Source organism: Lepisma saccharinum, chromosome 22, assembly GCF_977018435.1.
Source record: "Lepisma saccharinum chromosome 22, izLepSacc3.1, whole genome shotgun sequence".
NCBI lineage: Eukaryota > Metazoa > Arthropoda > Insecta > Zygentoma > Lepismatidae > Lepisma > Lepisma saccharinum.
Genome location: NC_139250.1, coordinates 5,868,853 through 5,892,841, shown reverse-complemented (window position 1 = coordinate 5,892,841; position 23,989 = coordinate 5,868,853). Strand labels below are relative to the sequence as shown.

The following is a 23,989-nucleotide window of genomic DNA, read 5'->3' as shown; positions in this document are numbered from 1 at the left end:
TAAACAAAGCACTAATGACGTGCAGGGAGTGTCGTGGATTAAAAGTCTATTCTCCATCATATGCGCTGACCTCCGTGGCAGAGTGGTTAGCACAGCGCGCTGCAAAACCAGGCTTCGAATCCCGACCTGGATGTTCTTTGTGAGTGATTTCATCATATCATCACACATCCTCATCTTCACGATTACCCAAAGGAGGGAGAAAAGCGAAGTAAAGTAAACCATATAATTCAATCATTAGTCGCAATGTCCCGTTAGCAAATACCTGAGCTCGCCGCTTGAAATGTTTATCTGCATTTGGAAACACTGCAAGCAGCAGTGAGCAACCGCGATAACTCTACCTATTGCCGTGTGGCAGCGCTGGAAGCTATCTCCCGCTTACAACATCGAAGCAGTCAAAGTCTTCGCTACCCCGCGTGAAGCTGACTAGCGCATTCGCTGGAACGAGCCCAGTTCGCAGCAGAAGTTTTTACTATATAATGTTTATCCCATCCATTAAATAATAATAATTTCGAGATGAAAAAGAGCAAGACTTAAACGTGTGAGACTGGACCGTCAGGAATGTGTCAAGTTGAAGTGTTGTGAAGCAAGTGTCAGTGTAAAGTTAAGCGTGACCCTTTTTCCGGACCATACGGAGGGGCAGAACTTCGTGTCTACGAGAACGGCGCCCGGACGAGGTAAACATTGTTTTGTTTTTTTAATCTCTTTCCCATGTCACCTGTTGTAGGTCAATATCTTGTGATTGCGTTTAATGTAGTTCGCGAATCCTGGCACACATTCCAAACGAAGTATTGTGCTTAGCCGCTCGATCAAACAAAAGTTATGCCTTTTACATTTTTATTTTTAAGCAGCTAATTTCATTTTTGAGCCTAAGCCCAGATAATGTGTTTAGCGAACTGTCAAACAAGTGAACGTAGTCTTGTGCCGTGCAAGCCTTTAGAAACGTGACCAGGACAGCTGTTACGTACTCGTAAACGTGTGTACAAGGGCAATGCCTGATAAGGTTATAATTTGCTACGTATGTACGTCTACTATGCTACAATATTTATATTTTATTGTTGTCTAGCTGTCGCACATATTCAGTGAGTTTACTAAGCCTTGCGTTAGATAGAAGCAGTACAAATGGGTCAATAATGTACAACGCAAACTGCAAGCTTCCATGATCTTCACTTGTTTGTTTATAACGATATTACTAGTGTCGCTGTCAAGGTTATTAGAATTATATAAGGTTGGGTCGTAAGCTTGTTTACTCAAAATGCATGCGATCTGATGACGAATCGTGGGATCAAGTGAATCTAACCCCCGAGAGTTCACATAAAGGCGTTGCATTATCCACATATCAAAAAAAGAGCACAACGTGAAAACTTGAGTTTGTGTTTTAAATCCACTTTATGCACAGTAAGGCTAATCGAGACTGGACCTACAGTTTAAAGTGGGATCCGAACCACTATGTGCCTCCACCGGGTATAGAACCCGGGACCCCTTGATTACAAGGCAATGACGCTAACACTGCGCCATAGGGGAGGCCCCTGAAAACCTGAAATAGAGCACAGAAATGCTTATATCTTGATGTGACAGTTCATTTATGGTTCGTAATTACTAACAATCATGAGGTTTTCACTTCAAGCAGGTTGAAATTGCTTATTTTCAGATAGAAATGCAAGCTATCTAATGTGCAATCCAAGGCCACGCTTCAGCATTTCAGATCTGCAGAATGAATATTTTTTTTTTACACAATTTGTGCTACACGTTAAACAAATTAACGTGCAAAGGCAAGTTTTAAAACTGAAAAGCAATTATAAGTTGTTAAAGCAGTATATTTTGATTCATACTTCAAACCTAAAAACGGTAGAAAGTATATATTCGATTCATAACTCACATATATTGTAGTGGCAAATTAGGCCAGTGGTATCGCTTTTTGCTTCACAATCTGAAGGTTGTAAGATCGAATCCCGTAGCGATTTTTTTACTTATTTGTATTTTGCTCATTCTGATTATCTTCGTCACTTTAATTGTATCGCATAACACGATATTTTCATGAAACATCGTATGGCTCACTTAATTCGAAAAATTTAAGTTTATTTTAGTGAGAACTGGTAGAAATAATTACGTGGTAATTTACAAATAATTTGTATCATGATTAGTACAATCCATTTTAAAAGTATCAATATTTATTGAATCGTGAAAAATTATAACATTACGTAATTGTGAAATTTAAAACTCGTCATTTCTTAAAAAACAATGATGTCTTAGAACTCAATCTTTCAACTGAGGAAAAATCTATTACAGATGTTTTTACTTATTTTCTGTTGTGTCATAAAAGGCCGTTTAATTTCTTTATTTCGACATAGAAGACTATAAAAATTGTGATTCATCTAAATTAGGAAAGTTTATGTAATGTTTTTACAGTATTCAAGCAGCATATTCCATATCAACGATTCATAAGCAGTTTTTACACATGAGAAATGTTGTATTGTGCTTATAAATATACTAAGCTGTTTTGTTAATATAATACTACCAGTTTCTGTCGTTGAGGTCCAAAGATACAAAAGCAAACATTTCAGTAATATTCCAAGGAATTGGTCTCTTTTGTGACCAGTGAATTCGTGCTTGCAAGCGTAAAGTTGCTAGCAATATGAATAGTAATATTCAACAACACATAGTTACAGCCCTCGAAAGGCTTTGGCCTATCTCTCGACTGCCAATCTCCCTCCCACAATACTACCTAGAGGTGTGGAGATCTTCAAACAGTAGTAGGGTGACGTGGTGTCAGCACGTCGAACCCTCAGCCGTTATAGGAGATTTCCGATACCGGCTTAGGCTCGTAGCTCCCCAATTACCTCACGATGGTGGGTTGCCGCCGGTCCTATACACAGGCGAAGAAGCCAGATACTGAACCCAGGCGGACTCGAACCCATGCCGTCCCGCAGTCGGAGTCCAAAGCACAGCGCCTACGGAGGAAGACCGAGCAATATAAAACATGCAAAAATGCGTAGTTTATATTTCAATGCAGAAGACTATGTGCGGATTCCACTAGCATATACAGGATTTTTTCGGAAGGGCTGGAATTGTAAAGATGTAATTCTAGGAGGCAGGATAAGACACTAAAATATTTCAGTTTAAAAGTTGTTCCGAGACAAGATTGGTTGGTTACCTGGTGTCATTTTAAGGAGACTTTGCATTTATCACTTTGTTTTTCTTGAATTTTCTCAAAATTTCGGAGCCGGCCCCCTTGACGGAGTGGTAGCACGACGCCAGAGGTCCAGGGCTCCTAGGCATGGTTGTTTGTGAGTGTCCATTCATCAATTTTATCATATCATATGACCCATCTCCATCTTCGCAATTAGCCCAAAGTGTCAGAAAAGCGAAGTCTAATAAACTAAATCAATCAATCAATCAAAACTTCGGAAGGGACTATAGCCCAATCAGTTACCCCTCTGTGGCGGAATCTAAACGTCCTAGCACCTAAGATGATTTTCAAATCGAATGCAGGTTCAAGAAACGCCATCTGTAAATAGACTTGTTGACCGTCCATTATGTCCGTAAACATGTGTTCACAGCAAATGCGAACAGCATTGACTCCACGTAGCTACGAGGGAGGGAGAGGGACTCTGTTCGATCTCGTCTCAAAAACTCTCGAAAGGTTTGGGCTCATTTTCGTCTCAAGTTCTAAAAGATCGCCGCAACTATCTAAAAATTCGAGACGGGACTGAGATAAAACAGAGATTTCTCTCATCTCCTCACCATCTCTAATTTCAACAAACTCTCCATCGGCCAATAAGCAAAGTTTTCCGGACACCTTTTGACAAAGTTAATAACTTTAAGTTATGGGGGGATGGGGGAATATTTGATAATTTAATTTAGAGAAGCAGTTGGCTAAGCTGGACCATTGGCCGACGCCAATGAAGTCGTTTTATTAGTGTTTCTTTGGCGTTTTGTATGATGAGTCTATTCGCAAAATATTAACAAGATCATTGTGCATAAAATAGATTTTAAATAAAGCATATAAATGAACCTAGTCACTTCCCAATTGATTCCGTAAGTTTTTAATAACAATTTCTTCCTCTTTTAAACTCGCCTTTTTCTTCGATAGCTTAATCGGTATTCGACCTACAGCTTAAATTAGGATATAAACTTTTGAATCAAATTCAGGACACCTTGATTCAAAGGTAATAACAGATCTAAGCCATCGAAAGTTTTCATTCGAATATAAGACATCCATTTGGATTAACGTCTTAAAAGCAACTACTGTATATTAGCTTCCGAGCAAGTCATGCACAAGAATAAAATAAATAAATAAAAAAGAACAGTTATTGTGAATTATCATTTTGAATACCTCTTGAATGCACAACTGCTTAAATGTAACAGATGAACAAATAATATTACACCAAAATAAGAACTTTCGTATCGTATAAGCCTTAAATTATTTAATTTAGTAACATTTCAATATATTACACGTACAGTAATCTTCTTCAAGAGCTAAGAACACATTGATTTGATTTGCTTTATGTTACTTCGCTTTTTGTGCCACTTTTGGTTAATTTGCAATGGGAATGAGGGATGATATGATGAAATTGATGAATGGACACTCACAAACATCCATGCCCAGTCCAGGATTCGAACCCGGGACCCCTAGCATCGTAGCGCGATTAAGAACACAATGAAATCTAATATGTTGCAAGATATACATCTGCAAAGATTTGAGTAATAGATCGGACATGGTGAAGAACACAATTTTTTTTAAAGTGTGCGATATTCTCAACCAACCCAAAATAGGAATAGTTTTTTCAAACGATTTTGAACGTCTGCAATTCTCCCTAAATCCATTTGTCAGCATGATTATAATCCAGCAAGGTTAATTCCATGCTGAATCTGTAAAAATGTATCAGCTCTGGTGAAAATATTGCTTTTTTCTATTAACATTAAGTACGCGAACGAACTCTTTGCTACTTGTCTGTTTCTCACAGTTGTTTCGAGTATCTGCACTTGTTGTTCTTTATACGTACATATTGCAACACTGTTCCTTCATATCTTGTAGGTAGGTTCACAGACATGTAGAAATGCATGCTTCAATGCAAAAGCGTGGTCCTACATTTCGTAACAGATAATTGTCTGATGTTAGAAACAAGAAAAGTGATTTTTTTATGAAGTAGAGTGCACGACGGATCAGGCATTGTGCATTTCTCTTCTGTCTGTGGTTGATTAAGCCATACATGCTGTGAAATACAAATATTCACAATTTTCAGTATCAAATACCAAGCAAATTAATCATGCCAAAGAAAATTTGTCAAATTTCAACTTCGATTTCAATGTACGTTACGAGCAATTAACACAGAATGAACTTTTTCATTCATGAATCTTCGTTTAAGCAGAGCATATGAGATTTGAAGATTTGTTTCCACGATACGTCACGAGCAAGGAAAAAACAATTGAAGCTCTCCTTAGCTATCGACCGGGGTTGAATTATATGTCGCTGTGCAGTGACGTGTTCAGGATTTTATTTTCGAGATGGTCTAGCTTTTAGAGTATGCTGCAAATAAAAAATACGTGTCAATAGATTATACATCAGTAACTACATGAGTTGCAGCTATAAAATGCAATAAACTGGCACCCATTTCAAACAATAGTTCAATGCAATGTGACTTCTCTGTCGAACTGCGTGTGTGTGAAAGGCAACACATGACGTCTCGCTGCCATAGACCAATAAATATAACATTTATTGAAGCTGAATACCTTGCACGTAACAATTTAATGAACACAAACAAAGGCGTGTACAGCCTAATTTATTTGCGGTACCTTAAGGGGAGTATTGTCTATTTGGACAATGTTAGACTAATTGTCATAACTTCGTGTTGCTTTTTCACTGATCACATCGCGCTACGACGCCAGGAGTCCCGGGTTCGAATCCTGGCCTGGGCATGGATATTTTTGAGTGTCTATTCATCAATTTCATCATATTATCACTTATTCCCATCTTCGCAAATTAGCCAAAAGTTGCACAAGAAGCTAAGTAAAATAAATCAAATCAATCAATCAATCAAATTATTTTTCACTGAAACTATGAGGTATATGACGATGAAATTTTAAAATTATAATCACTGAGTATTCGTCATATGTTTCCATATCATTTTGACGATATTTATATTATTTACATTACCAAAGTAAACACTTGGAAAATTAATATTGGTACATAATAACCAAATCTTAACAAATGTAATGCAGTGCAAGGCTATATTTCCACATGTAATAACAGCTGAATTCCTCTCATTAAATAAATCGACGGATTCAGTTTTTCAACATTTGCTAATGCGCATTACTTCGTTAAATATAATATTGTAACTGGTCACTTTATAGGCAATACTCTGTGCGATTTATAAAATGAAAAACATATTTACTACGTATTTACTGATTATTGCAGTAAACAATGTGCGTCCCTGGACATAAGTGATGTTTCCAGAAATCCCTTAAACTCAAAACTACAAGATATGCAAATTTTGATTTTTGTTTCATTTACTGTTTTTTTCCTTACATGAGACACTTAATATCTAGGTAAATGTTAATATTAAACTACAATTTTTACCCTTAAAAGCGGTACTTTTCAAAAATGTTGTATCACCACATCTATCATAACTTTCATGTATTGAAGTGTCAATCCATGTTACGTAAGACACCACAGTAAATTTACATTATTGATACATAAACTTTCATTTTTATAAATCAATGAGTATTATATATGAACATGGACGCCAGCACGATTTTTTTCCAGTTAGGGACAAGCAAGGTATTTTTTTTCCGGGGAAGAAAATTAGGTACATTTCCCCACATAATAGTGTTTCCTCCTTAAAAACACTCATTCAGCTTGAATTTATAATGTCCTTCAGCGCCCTTAAAATACTTGACAACTTACTATGACTAAAATTAAATTATACTTGTAAAGTATCTACTTTAGTTTGACATTAATTTTCGACAGGGGCATTTAACACATCTTCCATTCATATCTTCGTTGCCTTTCTCCATCCGTAAGCCAACTCTCTCTTCCTATCACTCGGCGGAGAGTGATTCTGATTCCACTTTAACTGGACTGTAGGTCCAGTCCCGATTAACCTATCTGAGCATAAAGTGGACTTAAAACAAAATCCCTCCCTCGATGTGATTCTTATTCGTCCTATTCCTAGTAGAATAGTGCAAATTGCCACACTTCTGCTCCACAATAGCAAATAATGTTCTCACTTAAGTTCCTTGCAAATATATACGAGGGGTGTAAGGGTTGACCCTTTCTGAAGACACCCAAATTTCAACCTTTCTTCCACATAGATCCTGGACTGCATTTTGCAGTCTAACGAGGCTCTGGCATGTATACTCACTGCCAGTGTAAGTGAGTCGTCGTTGTGTCGTCCCTATATGTTTGTGGTTCTCCCTTCATCCATCTTATCATCATTCACCATCCTCATCTTCGCTATTAGCCTAAGTGGCAGAATAGAGAAGTAAAAGAAACTAAATGAAAACAAATATACACAGGGTGAGTCAACTAAAATTACCACCGGGAATATTTCGTGAACAACAAAAAATATTGAAAAATTGCTTTCGCACATATAAAGGTATGAGAATATCGTCGAATATCGACATATCGAAAGTAATATACCGGCGTCGATATTTTAAAAATATCGAGTCTACATCGATATATCGAAATATCGCACAGCCCTACTTCTGAGATGTTTGTTTCAAGCGTCAACTTCACGTTACAATTACTTGACGTATTACAATGTAACAAACGCCAGTCCTAATGAATTTTACCCTAGTTTCAATTGCACTAAAATAATATGGAATTTCCATTTTAAAAAACTTACTTCCTTACGTAGTTAAACGTATCGTGTTAACTAATTTCATGAGCACCTCTCATACCTTTATATGTGCGAAAGTAGTTTTTCAATATTATTTGTGTTTACGAAATATTTCCGGTGGTAATTTCAGGCGATTCACCCTGTATACTAGATTTCTTGTTTATGGCTTTGGATGACACCCACCCTCCTCCCAAATAAGGTTAATGAGCACTGTTTAAAGTAGGCCTGGACAACCTGCTGTAATTTCGAAAGAGCTCGCTCGTATGCACGTGTGCTATGCAGAGCGTTGTAAGAGGGTCGGAAAAGGTGGTAGGCAGGAGGTTTCGTCTGTTTTGCGTCGTGTTATCTGAAATATAAGTAGCAAATGAAAATGGTAAGATAACTCTTACCTCGCATATTCCCTACCCCCCCCTACTGCCTATCAAAGTATTCTAATCACTACTTGCCAGCCCCCGTGATGGAGTGGCTAGCACATCGCGCTACGACGCTAGGGGGTCCCGGGTTCGAATCCCGACCTGGGCATGGATGTTTGCGAGTGTCCGTTCATTATATCATCACCCATCCCCATCTTCGCAAATTAGCCAAAAGTGGCACAAACGAGAAGTAAAATAAAGCAAATAAATCAACAAAACTAATCACTACTTGACACAGGTTGTGGCCTTGGAAAAAGAAAGGCAAAATTATATTATGGAAAGATAGAGGAAATTGAATCTCGATTGGGTAATGTTCAGACTTGTTTTCGCTCGATCTCCATATCCTACGCCGCGGTTGAAAGATGCATTCACAACAATGCCGGCGAATAGTTTGCAAACGTCTCCGTTCAATCGTCGGGTATTTCTCTTCTCCTCTTTTGTTTGCTTAAGTTCAGGTCAAGGAACACCTCTCTCGTCGGTGAAGGGTGCTTCTTCCGTACCGTTGCACCAATTCTGGGTGCCTGTAAGACCGCACGTGGTGCTACATTGCACCATTGACTTTTCATTCACGTATATGCAAGGTTGAATGCATATACCTGGGCCTGTGTAATGTAGAAAGCGCCACTGCACCAATTTATACTAAAGGTAATTTCTGAAACACTTTTTTTAAAAAAGAAAAAATCCACATTTTTGTCTTACTGACTTGATTATTCTTGTTTACCAGTGCAACCTGTCATAAGCGAAAAAAAAACTGTACAAATAAATTCTCTTTTTAGGCCGAATGCATATTCCTTACTTGGTGTTGAGGTGTACATTAAGTGTGACAGCACCCTTAAAAGATATAGAGGAAAGTCACCAAAACCGACACAGCGTTTTGTTCTTTAACCTTAACTCAGAGTAGAGAAGGAATTTACCGAAGCGGAATACATCAATGTGAACATCAATTCCATGCTCAAGTATAAGCTGCGTAACAAGAGCTTTTTCAACAACATTTTGTTTCACAAAATAGTTTTTGTCACGAGAGGTGCAATCATGCCATCTGAGAAAATGGGTCCCTAAACCTGTCTAAATACGGAAGTAAATTTCAAAGCAACACAGACGAATGTATGTGATAATATTTTAATGGCTTCTATTAAAGAATAAAGCGATTCCTTTCATCAACATGAAAGGAAATGTAATTTCTTTGGCCTATTTAGTCCTCAAATGGTAACAGAAATAGTCATTTTCAGAAATCACAGAGGTCATGCCATGTTCTGCACCTGCAGAACGAACATGAGCCCAAAGATTGCACATGATACACATTCACCACTGGCATCCTCAGAATCAAGTACTTCACAAAAAATATATTCAGCATCTAGGACATCTCCATCTGGCGCAACGGTTAAGGAAACTCAATTGTTGAGGTATGTCGGTTTAGGGAACGACGCCATCAACAACAATAACCTCAAAAATCTACAAACACCATATCTTCACAACTAAATGAAATATATGTTTGGAATCGTTATACTATCTACATAACGTGATTAAAACTATGAAATTTTACTCGTCCTTCCAGTATGAATAATATAGCACCCCTGTGCTGGTTGCACAATATCTTGAGAGCCTAGAGAATAGAGTTACCCTGTTGCAGCGAAGTGGCAGGATTTCTCGGCTGTGAAAAAGGGGTCTGTCGGTTTAGGAGCCCTATGTTAGTTTTGGTGCCTTTCCTCTAGTGACCGCTTCCGCTTGTCGACTTTTTTTTTCTGGCGTCACTACTGTTACCAGACTTCATTGTAACATAATATTTTATTGCTAACGTTCTGGAGAATTCATGCTCTCCTTAGATTTCTTTGTACTAGAGAAGGTTAAGTTATCCGACCTCCGTGGATGAGTGGTTAGCACAGTGCTGCGATGCCAGGAGTCCCGCGTTTGATTGATTTGTTGTTGTAAGTCCACTTCGGGACTAAACCTACAGTTTGAAGTGGGTTCCGAACCACTGTGCCATGTGCCTCCACCGGGTATAGAAAGAACCCTTGATTACAAGTCGACGACGCTACCACTGCGCCATCGGAGAGGCCCTAGTAGTAGTGGTATTTACCCTATTATAAACCCGAGAAAGTACGAGCCCCCCTCAAGCAGATTTGCTACACTTAAAACTTGCTCAACATGCCCATATGAGCTTTTTGCTCAAGTGTGGAACCCTTGCCTAATCCAAGATTTTTGTAAAAATGCCCTCATGGATTCCATGAGAAAGTACGAACCCCCTCAGATTGATTTGTCTACACTTACAAAAGGCACTTCTGTAAGATTGTTGTCCATAAACCTGTCAAAAATATGCCCCTCTTGGGCCATACTTAAAACTAGGCTATACCCACCTATATACACCTACACCCACCCACACCCACCCACGCATATTCACTTCCGGTTCACTTCCGGTTCACTTCCGGTCCACTTCCGGTTCACTTCCGGTCCACTTCCGGTTCACTTCCGGTCCACTTCCGGTCCACTTCCGGTTCACTTCCGGTCCACTTCCGGTCCACTTCCGGTCCACTTCCGGTTTGCCTACTTCCGGTCCACTTGTGGCCAAGTTGTGACCTATTTCTGCTTTTTTTATCCAGCATAGAATTTTGATTTGACCCCCAAGAAATTGTATATAAATACCAAAGCCAAAAATATTAAGTGTATACACACATACACACGTACACACACACACACAGTACAGTGTTGAACCCAACTGATATTTTTATCCAGCATAAAGTTTTGAATTGAATCCCAAGAAATTGTATATAATAAACAACAACAAAAATGCCGAATCAAAAACATTGTAATCAGTGCAATAAAAATATATCCAGCTCCAATTGGGCCAAGCACCAAAAGATTTGTAACCCAGATAAATACAGAACTCCCACAATAATTTGCCACAAATGCCATAGAGAATATAACATGCAATACTTCACATATAAACATAAAGATACTTGCTCTGCACAATCATCAACATCTGGTCTGAAAAGAAAGCACGAAGCACCTGTTAATGCCAGAGCAGCAAAGCAGCCACGCCATGAACCTATCCGTAGCAGTTTTAACGGCCAATTAAGGGATCACCGGTTTGTATCAGAGCCAAGATGTGGCATTGAGAATTTCTTGAACAGTATAAATCCTAATCTCCAGGCAATTCTTAATGCACAAAATGGGTCTTATAAGTTGTCCCTTAAATTGTTTGTACAATATAAGAAACCAAATGGCACAAAATTTAGACAGCCCCACATAACAGAAACTGTACCGGTATATTCAAATGCAAATTTGGACAGAATAATAAGCAGGTTGATAGATCAATTGAATATCAAACACTCTGAATTTGCGGCAAAAGAGTCCGGATGGAGCCTGTGTGGCTCTCCACACAAGTTATATGTTAATATTTCCGAATTCAGCCCATTACAAGGTTCTACATATCTGCCATTACCTGATAATATTAAAAACAGAAGAGCCGTAGTTAATATTGAAAATACCGACCAGAAATGCTTTTTGTGGTGTATATTAGCTGTTTTGTATCCAGTTTCAAGGCATCCTGAGAGAATAAGTTATTACAAACAACATGAGCACGATTTTGACGATGCAATGGAGGGTTTGGAATATCCAATGTCTGTTCAGAATATTGATAAATTTGAAAAAAAGGCCAGGCACATCAATGGCAAACAATTATCTATTAATGTATTTATTTGTTCCACTGGCAATTGCTTGATAGCACCTCTCAGAATCAGTACACTTGATGATGAATCTGCTGTTCCGATTGATCTGCTCTTAATTGAAGGGAATAATACATACCATTATACTCTGATACACAGTCTTGAAGCTTTAGTCAGAAAACAACAAGGCAAATCCAATACAATATTCAAGTTGTGCAGAAGATGTTTAACTGAATTTGATGGTGAAAAAATGGTGAAAGGGGTTCGTGAAAAAAATGCAGAAATTGCAAAAAACAAGTTAATTGAGCATCTGAAATACTGTGGGAACCATAAACCTGTTCATATGGTGATGCCAATGCCAAGTGAAAATTGCAAATTCAAAAAGTCTGAAGCCTCGTTGGAACACCCAGTATATATTGTCTGGGATTCTGAATCAAACCTCAAATCTCTTGCATTCTGCAATCCAGATCCCGAAGAATCTTCAATTACACCATACCAGCAACATGAACCTTCCAGCTTTTGTTTTATGGTTATACGGGATGGTGTTGTTATTAAAGAATATTCATACAAGGGACCAAATGCCATCAAAATATTTGCACATAGAATAGAAAATGTGTGCCGTGACATAGCATCTAACATCTTATTAAAATCAAAACCCATGTTGCCTTTAACAGAGGAACAGATTGAAGATTTCAACAATACAGAAAAATGCCCGGTATGTGATTCTGAATTTTCAGATACAATTATCAAGGTTCATCACCATTCTCATACAGATGGTAAATTCTTAATGGCCCTGTGTAATAGCTGTAATATTAAGATCAAGAGACCAAGATTTATCCCCATATTTTGCCATGGAGCATCCAATTATGATTTCCATCATCTGATCAGGTACGAGGGGTTTGAGAAGCAAAATTTAAATATTTTAGCTGAAAATGATGAGAAATATATATCTATTAGCAAGATAATTAAAGTTGATGGTGTTCCTATTCACATAAGATTTCTTGATTCTTACAGATTTTTATCTGCTAGCCTGGCTACACTGGCCACTCAATTATCTGATGATCAATTCAAAATCACACGTGCTTCGTTTCCAAATCAGGACCTGAAATTAATTAGGCGGAAGGGTGTATATCCATATGACTATGTCACAGATTTTTCTAAATTTGATGAGTGTTCCCTGCCACCACAAGAAGAGTTTTACAGCAAAATCAGAGGATCTGGAATCACTGATGATGATTATCACCATGCTCAGTTGATGTGGAATAATTTAAAATGCCAGACATTTGGTGATTATCACATGGCATATTTAAAACTTGATGTCACTCTCTTAGCTGATATATTGCAGGCATTCAGAAAATCTTCTATGCAAAATTATAGACTGGACCCAGTGTATTTTTTCAGTGCCCCGGGCCTAGCATGGGCCGCAATGTTTTTCAACACTAAAATGCAATTGGATCTGATCCACGATCAAGATATGTATCTGTTTATGGAGAAATGTATAAGAGGGGGGATGGTGCAATGTTCCCAGAGATATGCCAGAGCAAATAACAAGCATATTATGCTGCCTGATTATGATCCAGCACGGCCATCAAATTATATACTGTATGTAGATGCAAACAGCCTCTATGGTTATGCCATGATGAAAAAACTGCCATATGCAGGGCTTGAGTGGGTTGAAAATTACAATATTGAAGATCTTCAGGACTTTGATGACAGTGACTACGGCCTGTTCTTAGAGGTTGATCTGACAATTCCAGATAATTTGCACAACATATTTTCTGATCTGCCCCCAATTCCCGAGGTTCAGTGCTCACCTGGCTCTAAACAGAAGAAGCTAATGATGACTCTAGAGCCAAAACAGGATTATGTCATATATTACAAAAACCTCCAGTTCCTGATGAATCATGGTGTTCAAGTGACCAAAGTTGGAAAAGTTTTGAGGTTCAGGCACTCAGAATGGTTGAAACCATACATTGATACAAACACAGAGCTTCGAACATCTGCAAAGAGCCAATTTGATAAGAGCTTGTTTAAATTGATGGTGAATTCTGTCTATGGCAAAACAATTGAAAATGTCAGAAAACATACCGATGTTAAAATAATTACTGACCCCAGCCGGAGCAAAAAATTGGTTGCAAAGCCCAACTTCAATTATAGAAGAATTTATGATGAGCACATGGCACTTTTCAACATGAAGAAAACAAAGATCAAATTTGATAAACCTATTTATGTAGGGGCTGCGATATTGGAATTGTCCAAATTACATATGTTAACATTGTATTATGATGTGTTGAAACCTTTTTATGGTGATCGTGTAAAACTAATGTACATGGATACGGATAGTTTTATTCTTGATATTCAAACAGAAGATGTTTATCAAGATATGTCACAGCCTGAATTGTTTCAATACTTTGATACCAGTGAACATACAAAGATTCAACCCCACAACAAAAAGGTGCCTGGCAAGTTAAAAGATGAGACATGTGGTGATGTTATTGTGAAATTTGCTGGGTTAAGTGCCAAGATGTACACTTTTGAGACATGTAGTGGCACTGTTGCCAAAAAGGCCAAGGGTATTGGCAAAGTAACTGTTGAAAAAGATCTTCAATTTGAAGATTATGAAAATTGCATCAAATCCCAGAATTCAATCAAAACATCAGAAAATAGAATTCAGAGTGTGGATCACTTGCTGACTAGCAATATTGTAAGAAAAGTGGCCCTGGACCCACATGATGATAAGAGATGCATTTTATCATGTGGCATACATACTTTACCTTGGGGTCATTGTGATTTGAAAAATGGCAAACAATGCCCAATGACAGAGCATGATTTGAAATAAATAAACATGCCTATGAACTTATTTGGGTTCAAAAAACAGGCTATTATGGAGCTGCCGACACCACAACCCTCTCCTGATATGCTGTCTAAACTGAGTGGCTTGTTAATTATTCATCTGAACAGCATACTTACAGATGTTGATGATGAAACAGGCAAAACATTGTACATATTTAACAATAATTTAAATCATTACCAATTACCTGTAGGTGGGCAATTGCAATTTATTACAACCCCTGAGGGTGATGTCAAGATTTCAATAGGGAGAAATATTTATAGAATTAAGCACTCAAACATGATTTCTGGCACTGTATATACTGTTTCTGCTGGTGACTGCTTATATATTGAGGTCCCTGGATCTTATGACAAGCTTATACCCTTTTTTATAGAATTAAGAATCAGATACTCTATAATAAATAACCATTAAAACAAAATGCCTAATGATATTTTTGGCCATACAAGACATGAAGATCACAGTGATGAGATTCTGATGCTTGATGTCAGAGTCAAGAAATTAAGAAGTGATTTACAAGCTTTACAAACCACACTCAATGCCAGTCTTCAATTAGAAATTACAAATTTACAATCACAATGCATGGACCCTCTTCTTAAAATTGATTCCGAACTCAAATTGCTGCTTCAGAAATATACTGATCTGGCCACATTAGATAATTTTCAAAGTTTGGAAGAAGCTGTAGCAGCTCTTCAAGCCAAATTTAAGACCCAGGCTAACAACTCTGAGCAATTGAAACAGCAATTGGAAGAGCAAATAAATAATGTCCAGGCACAGCTCCAAACAATTGTCAAAAGCATAAAATCACAAGAAGATTTTGATCTAGTGATTTCCACTCTAAAAGAACAGATTCAGTCACTCCAGATACCTAATCTGGATCCTCTGCACAATGCCATAGCCGAGGTTAAAGAAAAAATTGAGACACTTGAAAATTTTATGAACAACTTGCCATCTTCTGATGCTTTGAGTGCAATAACTCGGAGTGTTGCCAACATTAAGCTGCAACTTGAAACATATGAAGATTTTGGAAAAATTCAAAGTACCATAAGCCATCTTGAGGGTACAATAGCAGCAGTGCAAAGTGATTTGACAAATGTACAAGAATCCCGCCTGCCTGGTATTGTAGATACTCTTGTCAGTGTCCAGCAACAGATCACAAAGCTTGAAAACCTCAACACTGAATCTGAGCTATCTCATTTTCATCATTTGATCGATGATATCCAAACAAAACTTGAAATTTTACAACAATCCACACCCTCTCAGGCAGATATAGCCCTGCTCCAAAATGCTATGCAAAATGTGGCTGATGCATCTGAATTAAATAATGTGAAATTGGCACTTGAATCTTTGCAAAATACAGTATCAAATCTTCCCACATCACAGGAACTTAAAAATATTAAGAGAGCAGTGAATCGCATATTGAAATCAGAAGATATCAAGAATATCCAAGCAGAGATCAAACAACTTACTCAGACAGTGGCCACTCTTCCAACCAATCAACATATTAATGAACTGCATGCCCTGTTTGAGGATATCAGAAGACAGGTCCATGATCTTACAGCCCAAAATTCAAAATTGGCAGTTGTTGAAAATTTACAACAAATTGTAGCTAATATCAAGCAGCAGCTAGGGACCATGGAATCCAATCAAGCAAATGCTCTGTCTGTTTTTGCCACCCAGCTTCAAGAGATTGTGCAACAATACAAGAAACTTGTTGTGGACATAAAAATCAAGCCAGGCCATGATGATGTTGTTAGGACCATCAATGAGCATCTTGAATCTGTAACAAGCAGATTGCTTACAGCAGAAAAGGAAATAACAGGCATAATCGAGAATCCAAAACATACAGTAATTCTTGAATTGTACAGCATCCCCAACAAAGAATATGATTCACCATTTACACCAGGTGGCAAAATATATATGCTGTCCCCTGCACAATTTTATTACCAATTTTTTGTTGGGGGCACATTGAGACCAATCAAGATCAAATATTGGCATCAGCCACAGGCACACCACTACCCCACCTTATCAATAACAAATGCTGATAACAAAGCAAAAATCACCAGTGTAGAATTAGAGGATTTTACAGACCCCAATACATTAGAAACATCTTATGTTGAAGATGATGGCTCTCTGGAATTTAAAATACAAATAGGAGACAAATTATATTTAGAAAATCCTGCAGTATCAGCTGCTGAACACCCCATAGTTGCAATATTCCTGTTTTCATATAATGTCTAGAGAAATTATAGTTGATGAATTACACAGACAAGCCAGGCATAATTTTAAGAGACTCCCAGTAGTCACAAAGGGCATAGATGATTTATGGCAGAGCGACTTGATTGAGTTGTCAAGTGGACAGTTGAAAAACTTAGACAAAATCAACAAGGGCTACAAGTATCTACTCACTGTCATAGACACATTTTCAAAATTTGCCTGGGCTGTGCCACTCAAATCCAAGACTGGAAAATGTGTTACAGAAGCCATCAGGACAATCATCAATCATTCAGGAAGATCCCCGCGCTATTTGCAAACAGATAATGGCAAAGAATTTTATAATTCAGTGTTCCAACAATTTATTAAAAGCCAGTCAATAAAACATTATTCGAGTTACAGTGATCTCAAGGCCTCAATTGTAGAGAGATTCAACAGAACCTTAAAAAATCTTATGTATAAACAATTTACCCTCCAAGGTAATTATAAATGGATTAATATTCTTCCAGAACTTCTACATAAATATAACAACTCTGTTCATTCCACAATCAACATGAAACCCTCTGAAGTAACTTCATCTGATGAGCAAAATTTGATCAGGACTGTTTATTATCCTAGATACCAGCCAACAACAAGAAAAGCCAAATACAAGGTGGGTGATCAAGTAAGAATCAGCAAATATAAGCACTTATTCAAAAGAGGCTTTACAAGAAACTGGAGCACAGAATTATTTACAGTGGTTCAAGTTAAACCCGGGACCCTTAACACATATATAATAAAAGATCACCGAGGAGAAATTCTCAAAGGCAGGTTTTATGAACAAGAGCTCAGCAAAACTAAACAGCCTGACACATATCTCATAGAAAAAATCATCCGCAGAAAAGGCAACAAGTTACTTGTCAAATGGCTGGGTCATCCGGAAAACAGCTGGATCGATGCAAACAAAGTGATAATATGAGCACCTGGGATGTTATAAAAAGGCTGCCAGAACCTGAACAACAGAATAAGAGAAATGGCAACTTGCTGCCTGATAATATTAGGTGTCTTATTGTTGGGCCATCAGCTTGTGGTAAAACTACACTAATGGTTGATAATTTTTTATTGGCACCCAACTGGTTAGACTGGAAAAACAGGCACTTGTATGTCTTCTCTAAGAGCTTGGAACAATTAAAATATCAGCAGCTGATGAAGCTATATGATGGATTGGATATTGCCACTTTTGAACCAGATGTTAAGCCACTTCACGATTGTCTCGATAATTCTGTTGTTGTGTTTGATGACATTATACTGGATAATCAAAACAAGGTTAGAAATTTCTTTACACAGGGGCGGCACAAAAACATTGATTGCTTCTACCTGGCACAGACTTTTTCTAAAATACCGAAGCAGCTGATCCGAGACAACAGCAATTTTATATGTGTGTTTCATCAAGATCATACCAACCTCAAACACATACATGATGAATATGTAGGTGGGGACTTGAGCTACAATGATTTTTCCAAGTTTTGCAGTAGGTGCTGGAACCAGGACAGTTATGGGTTTGTCACAATTGATATGACAAGAAAACCCAGTAGCGGCAAATACAGAAGTAAAATCAACGATTTTCTAGACGTAGAGACGTATATAAACAACCATGAAACGACCAATCATTGATGATCTTAAGTTAAGAGATTATCTTGTAAAAAGATTCAAGGGATGGAAATCAGAGAACCGGGGAATTTATGAAAAACACAAACAAACAGAACAGCCTGTAATTGATGCTATTAATAATTTAGGTAAGAATATCAAAACTGTTACAGAGCAAAATCAAGATTTGATCACAGAGCTCGTACCTGTAGCTGCAAGGAACATATTAGATTATCCATTCACCCCACTTTCCAGTATTCATACACCTAGTCCTGTTGCTCCTAGAAGAATTGAGGCTAGTCAGGATCCTATTGAATTGGGTCTTCTTGCTCAAAAATATTTAACCACACCTAAAGACAACAAAGATGAGGTGTTTGGTTTATATGCCGACACAGAGCTTGATGGCAGCATCATACATAGAATTGGCAATTTCAGAGTAACATTTATGGGAGATGATATAATTGTATATTCAGAATCTCGACTTGGAGAAAAAGGTGCTTTTGTTAAGTACACCGGAACACCTGGGTTGTGGGAACTGATGACTAGGAAAAGGCCTGGCAGCTATACAGATCAAGATTATGAGGATTACAAAGAAATATTAATAAAATCAGATGCTCTATACCAGAACAATGATCCCACACAAAAAAGAGTCAAGTCTAGCAGTGGGGCAAAATACAATAATTTAATCAAACCCATATGGTCACAGATCAAGACAGGTAGTGGAATCAAACAATACAACACCCTGCCTAAAGAATTTGTCTGGGTTGATGATGTCAGGAAACTTGTAGATAGGTTATTGGTGATAGCTGGGGAGGAAAATGCTGGCAACCACAATTTTTACAATGAAAAGGTTGGAATTATGGACATGATAAGCACAAAATTATCTAATTTTATAGTGAATGACCCTAAGGGGATTGGATATCTCATAAAAATTATTAATACTCTACCCCCTAAATTTTGGAATATTTCTGAGGGTCGGGGGCTGGTGAATGACATTATAAACAAGCTGCCATTTGAACTACATATTCCAGGCTATCAGTATTGTGGTCCCGGTACAAAATTGGATCATAGATTAAACAGAGGGGATCCTGGTGTAAATCCTTTAGATGCTGCTTGCAGAGACCATGACATAGCATACAACACACATTCTGATCTTGACAAGAGACATGTTGCAGACAAGAAATTAGAAGAGGCTGCATTTGGTAGATTTGTAAGCAAAGATGCTTCTTTGAGTGAGAGAATAGCAGCATTGGGAACCACCATAGCTATGAGCACCAAACAAAAACTGGGGTGGGGGTTGTGAATATGTATATAATAAACCTACAATGAAGGCCAAGGGTGTTATGTATCAAATACCTTATGCAGGTCTCAAATCTCTTAAAACAATTGATAGTCTTTTAACCAAAAAGCAGCGGAAGAAAAAAAGCTCTTGTATTGCAAAGGGCCATGGTATGAAATTGTTGCTTAGTACCCCCCAATTAAAAAAATTACAGCAATCAAGAAAAAAATTGCATACGGGGGGATTTATATTTACCATCCCTGCCATCTTAGCAGCACTTGGGGCTGTTGGGAGCTTGGCTGGGGGATCAGCTGCCATAGCAAAAACAGTAATAGATGCCAAGAAAAATAGGGCAGAATTAGATGAGCAGAGGCGCCATAACCTGGCAATGGAGAAAAAAGGCAAAGGTGTTAAGAGAGCCATGAATAAGTTTAAAAAAAACAAGAGCCGCTTACAAACCAAGATATTGAAGCTTTAATCAAGCCACTGGGCATCAAAAATTTTAGAGGTGTGTACATGTCTGATTCTTTACCGGAACAACCACTCAACAAAGAGTGTGGCATTGTTAATTTGGATAAGTACAAAAATCAGGGCACTCACTGGATTTGTTATCTTAAATATTTAAACGATGAGGCATTTGTGTTTGATTCATTTGGAGGTGTTCCACCTGAAAATTTAATAAAATATCTAAAATCAGCTAATCTTTATTACAATAATGCCCGTGTTCAAAACTTCAAAGATGTTAATTGCGGACATTTGTGTTTATCTGTTCTCAGATATATGTCTCAAATAAATAAACCATCAATTGAAAATTTTCAAAAAGCCTTGTGGTATCTGAAACATCATGGGAGTATTCCATCTCACCAGCCAAAATTCAATATTGAAACTCAAATTACATGATGATATAGTGTATCCCAAAACAATAGCTCTCAGAGCATTTTACGGCATGTACCTAATCCCTAATATTACACACCACAACAACACAATTGCAGTAGGGGATCAAAAAATTGTCATCACTCCAGGGCAATATAATCTGTCCACTCTAAATGCTCAATTACCCAGAGGTGTAGTGTTAAGTCAAAATTCTGTCACTCACAGAGTAGAGATTGTATCTGCTACAGAAACAGTGGATCTGGGTACTATAGGAGAGCTGTTAGGCTTTGAGAACAACACAAAACTTGAACCGGCCATCAAACACACTGCTATGAATATACCCAAATTCTTGGCCATAGAGACTCTGAATATTCACTGTAATGTTGCTGAGGGTATGATCACCAAATCAAATGGCATAGGCACTCACAAACAAACTGGCATCATTGCAACATTCAAACCTAATTCCGAATTTATGGAGCCCATCATCTACAATCCATCCCCAACATTATATTTTCCTGTGTGCCATAACAGAATAGATTACATTGAATTGATGGTCACTAATGAAAAAGAAGAATTAGTTGATTTTGCTGGAGCCACAACAACTGCAATCATAGAGATTAACATTTAAATAAAAATACATACAATGGAAAATATTGAGAGTTATGAGCTACAATCATTCCCCCCAAACAGGAGGACATTTGCAAATTTAAATCAACCCAACACAGAGATTGAGGTTGATCTTGATGTAGGGGATGGATTTATACACCCCCACAGAGCAGATCTATACATCAAATTTGATGTTGTAAAGCTCGATGGAACAGATTATCCGGCAAATTCAAACATAAGATTGGTAGATAATTTTGTGCCGCATCTGTTCTCTGAAATTGAGATCAGAAAACATGGCGTTGTTATAAACAGAGTGGATTATCCCGGCATTACCTCCACAGCTTTGGCCACACTAAAATTATCCAAAACCGAGGCTTCTTACTACAGAATCGGTGGATTTGAAGCTGGTGATAAGATATTATCTAAAAATCACACTGTGCTGTTCCCCATGCGCCTTTTGCCAGGATTCTTCTCGGATTACAAAGAAATTATGTGGAAAGGCGGGTTAAGAATTACATTTAGAAGAGCTGCCAATGATAATAATGCTTTGATGAGGTACAGCACATTAAACTCTACAGGGGAAGCTCTGCCTAATACCTTACCTGATGCAGGCAAGTGCCTTATTCAGACTATGGAGCTAAGAATCCCTGTTGTTGAATATGAGGCCAGTTACGCTCTTAAATACAAAGCAGATATAGTAAAAAATCCACAGATTTCTCTGCAATTTTACACATATCAATGTGTACAGAAGCCCGCATCTGGCACATATTATGAGTTTGATGCTACAAACTCATTCTCCAGCATACAATATGACATGCCGGATTTTGTGGTAGTATTGTTTCAGACTGGAAGACACAACAATCAGGAAAAAAATTCAAGTAAATTTGATAGCTGCAACATCAAGAACATATATCTTAAAAATGGCAGAAATGAGGTATTTCCTAGAGAAAATTATAATTTAGACATGTCCAAGGATGATTTTCTTAAATTATATGAGGCTTTTTCGGCTTTCAAAAGAGTCACTACAGGCAATACTGATATGTATTACTCACCAGATGAATTCAAAACACAGAGACCCATGTTTGTAATCAACACTTCAAAAAGGAAACAAGTTGTGGTTAATGACAGGACAAACATTAAAATTATCTGTGAATTCCAGGAGGCATTACCAGATGACACCATATGTAGCGTCATTCTCATAGGGGAAAAATCATATGTTTATGACGTAAGAAATGAGCGGGTCACGGAGCAATTCTAGAGGGTCTCTGCATATTGCATTGTTTTAATAATAGATAAACAAATTGAATGGTATCCAGTTGAACTTAAACCGGAAGTGGACCGGAAGTGGACCGGAAGTGGACCGGAAGTGGACCGGAAGTGAACCGGAAGTGGACCGGAAGTGAACCGGAAGTGGACCGGAAGTGAACCGGAAGTGAACCGGAAGTGAATATGCGTGGGTGGGTGTGGGTGGGTGTAGGTGTATATAGGTGGGTATAGCCTAGTTTTAAGTATGGCCCAAGAGGGGCATATTTTTGACAGGTTTATGGACAACAATCTTACAGAAGTGCCTTTTGTAAGTGTAGACAAATCAATCTGAGGGGGTTCGTACTTTCTCATGGAATCCATGAGGGCATTTTTACAAAAATCTTGGATTAGGCAAGGGTTCCACACTTGAGCAAAAAGCTCATATGGGCATGTTGAGCAAGTTTTAAGTGTAGCAAATCTGCTTGAGGGGGGCTCGTACTTTCTCGGGTTTATAATAGGGTAAATACCACTACTCCTAGTCCCTCGTTCGAATCCCAGCATGGGCATGGGTGTTCTTCGTGAGTGTTGCTTCATCAATTTCATCATGTTATCACTCATCCTGATTGTCACGATTAGCCAAGCGTGGCAGAAAAGTGACTAAGTGTGACATAAAATCTAAATTGGGTTGTAAGGGATGACCTGATTGCAAGCACCGAAATGTCAACCTCATTTCCACGTAGTGTACCCTGTAACTGCAATGTTGCGACTCAGCGGGGGTCTTAGCGTTTGAACTCACACTCAGTGTGGTCCTCTGTGGCCTTGTATCGTCCGCGTATGTTTGCGAGGCCGTAGGCCGGGAGCGCACAAACAAAAGCCTGCGTGCGCTTGTGGTTAAAAATGTATACCACGAGCGCACAAAGTCCATTGCGGTGTTGCCACGTTGTGTCAACTGTTTCGTTTTCAACATGAATGCATATTTGCGTAAAAATCTTATTTCTATATGTTAATTTTATAATTACTCTTAAATTCTTTCTTTCAAACCTAACCTTACCTAACAGAAATAACTTCTATCCAAAGAAGTCATTTCAATGAGGAAAGGAAGAATGATCTCCGAAGGAAGGCCAGCCATTACACAATCATAGATGTGGCATCGCAGCATTGGATGTTGTGCGCTAGTGGACTACACCCGTTTGTGATTGTCCCTTCGTGCATTTCATCTTATCACCAATCGTTGCGATTAGCCAAATGAGGCAGAAATGTGAGGTTAAACTAAATAAATCAACAACCTTCATTGCATAATGAATCTTGTCAAGAATAATTTATCGTATTTAACTGCAAGGTATAAGGGGTGATCCTTTCTGAAGATACCCAAAATGTCAACCTCA

General features: G+C 38.0%; 1 protein-coding gene across 3 annotated transcripts in view; it reads left to right on the top strand.

Annotated features, from left to right (window-relative positions):
* Nucleotides 1-414: 414 nt before the first annotated feature.
* Nucleotides 415-23,989, top strand: part of Shab (potassium voltage-gated channel shaker cognate b) — a 307,081-nt gene continuing 283,506 nt past the window's right edge. For all 3 annotated transcript variants that reach the window (XM_083143980.1, XM_083143979.1, XM_083143976.1), the window contains exon 1: nt 415-674. The gene's annotated coding sequence lies outside the window, so the exon portion shown is untranslated. The remainder of the gene's footprint in view (nt 675-23,989) is intronic.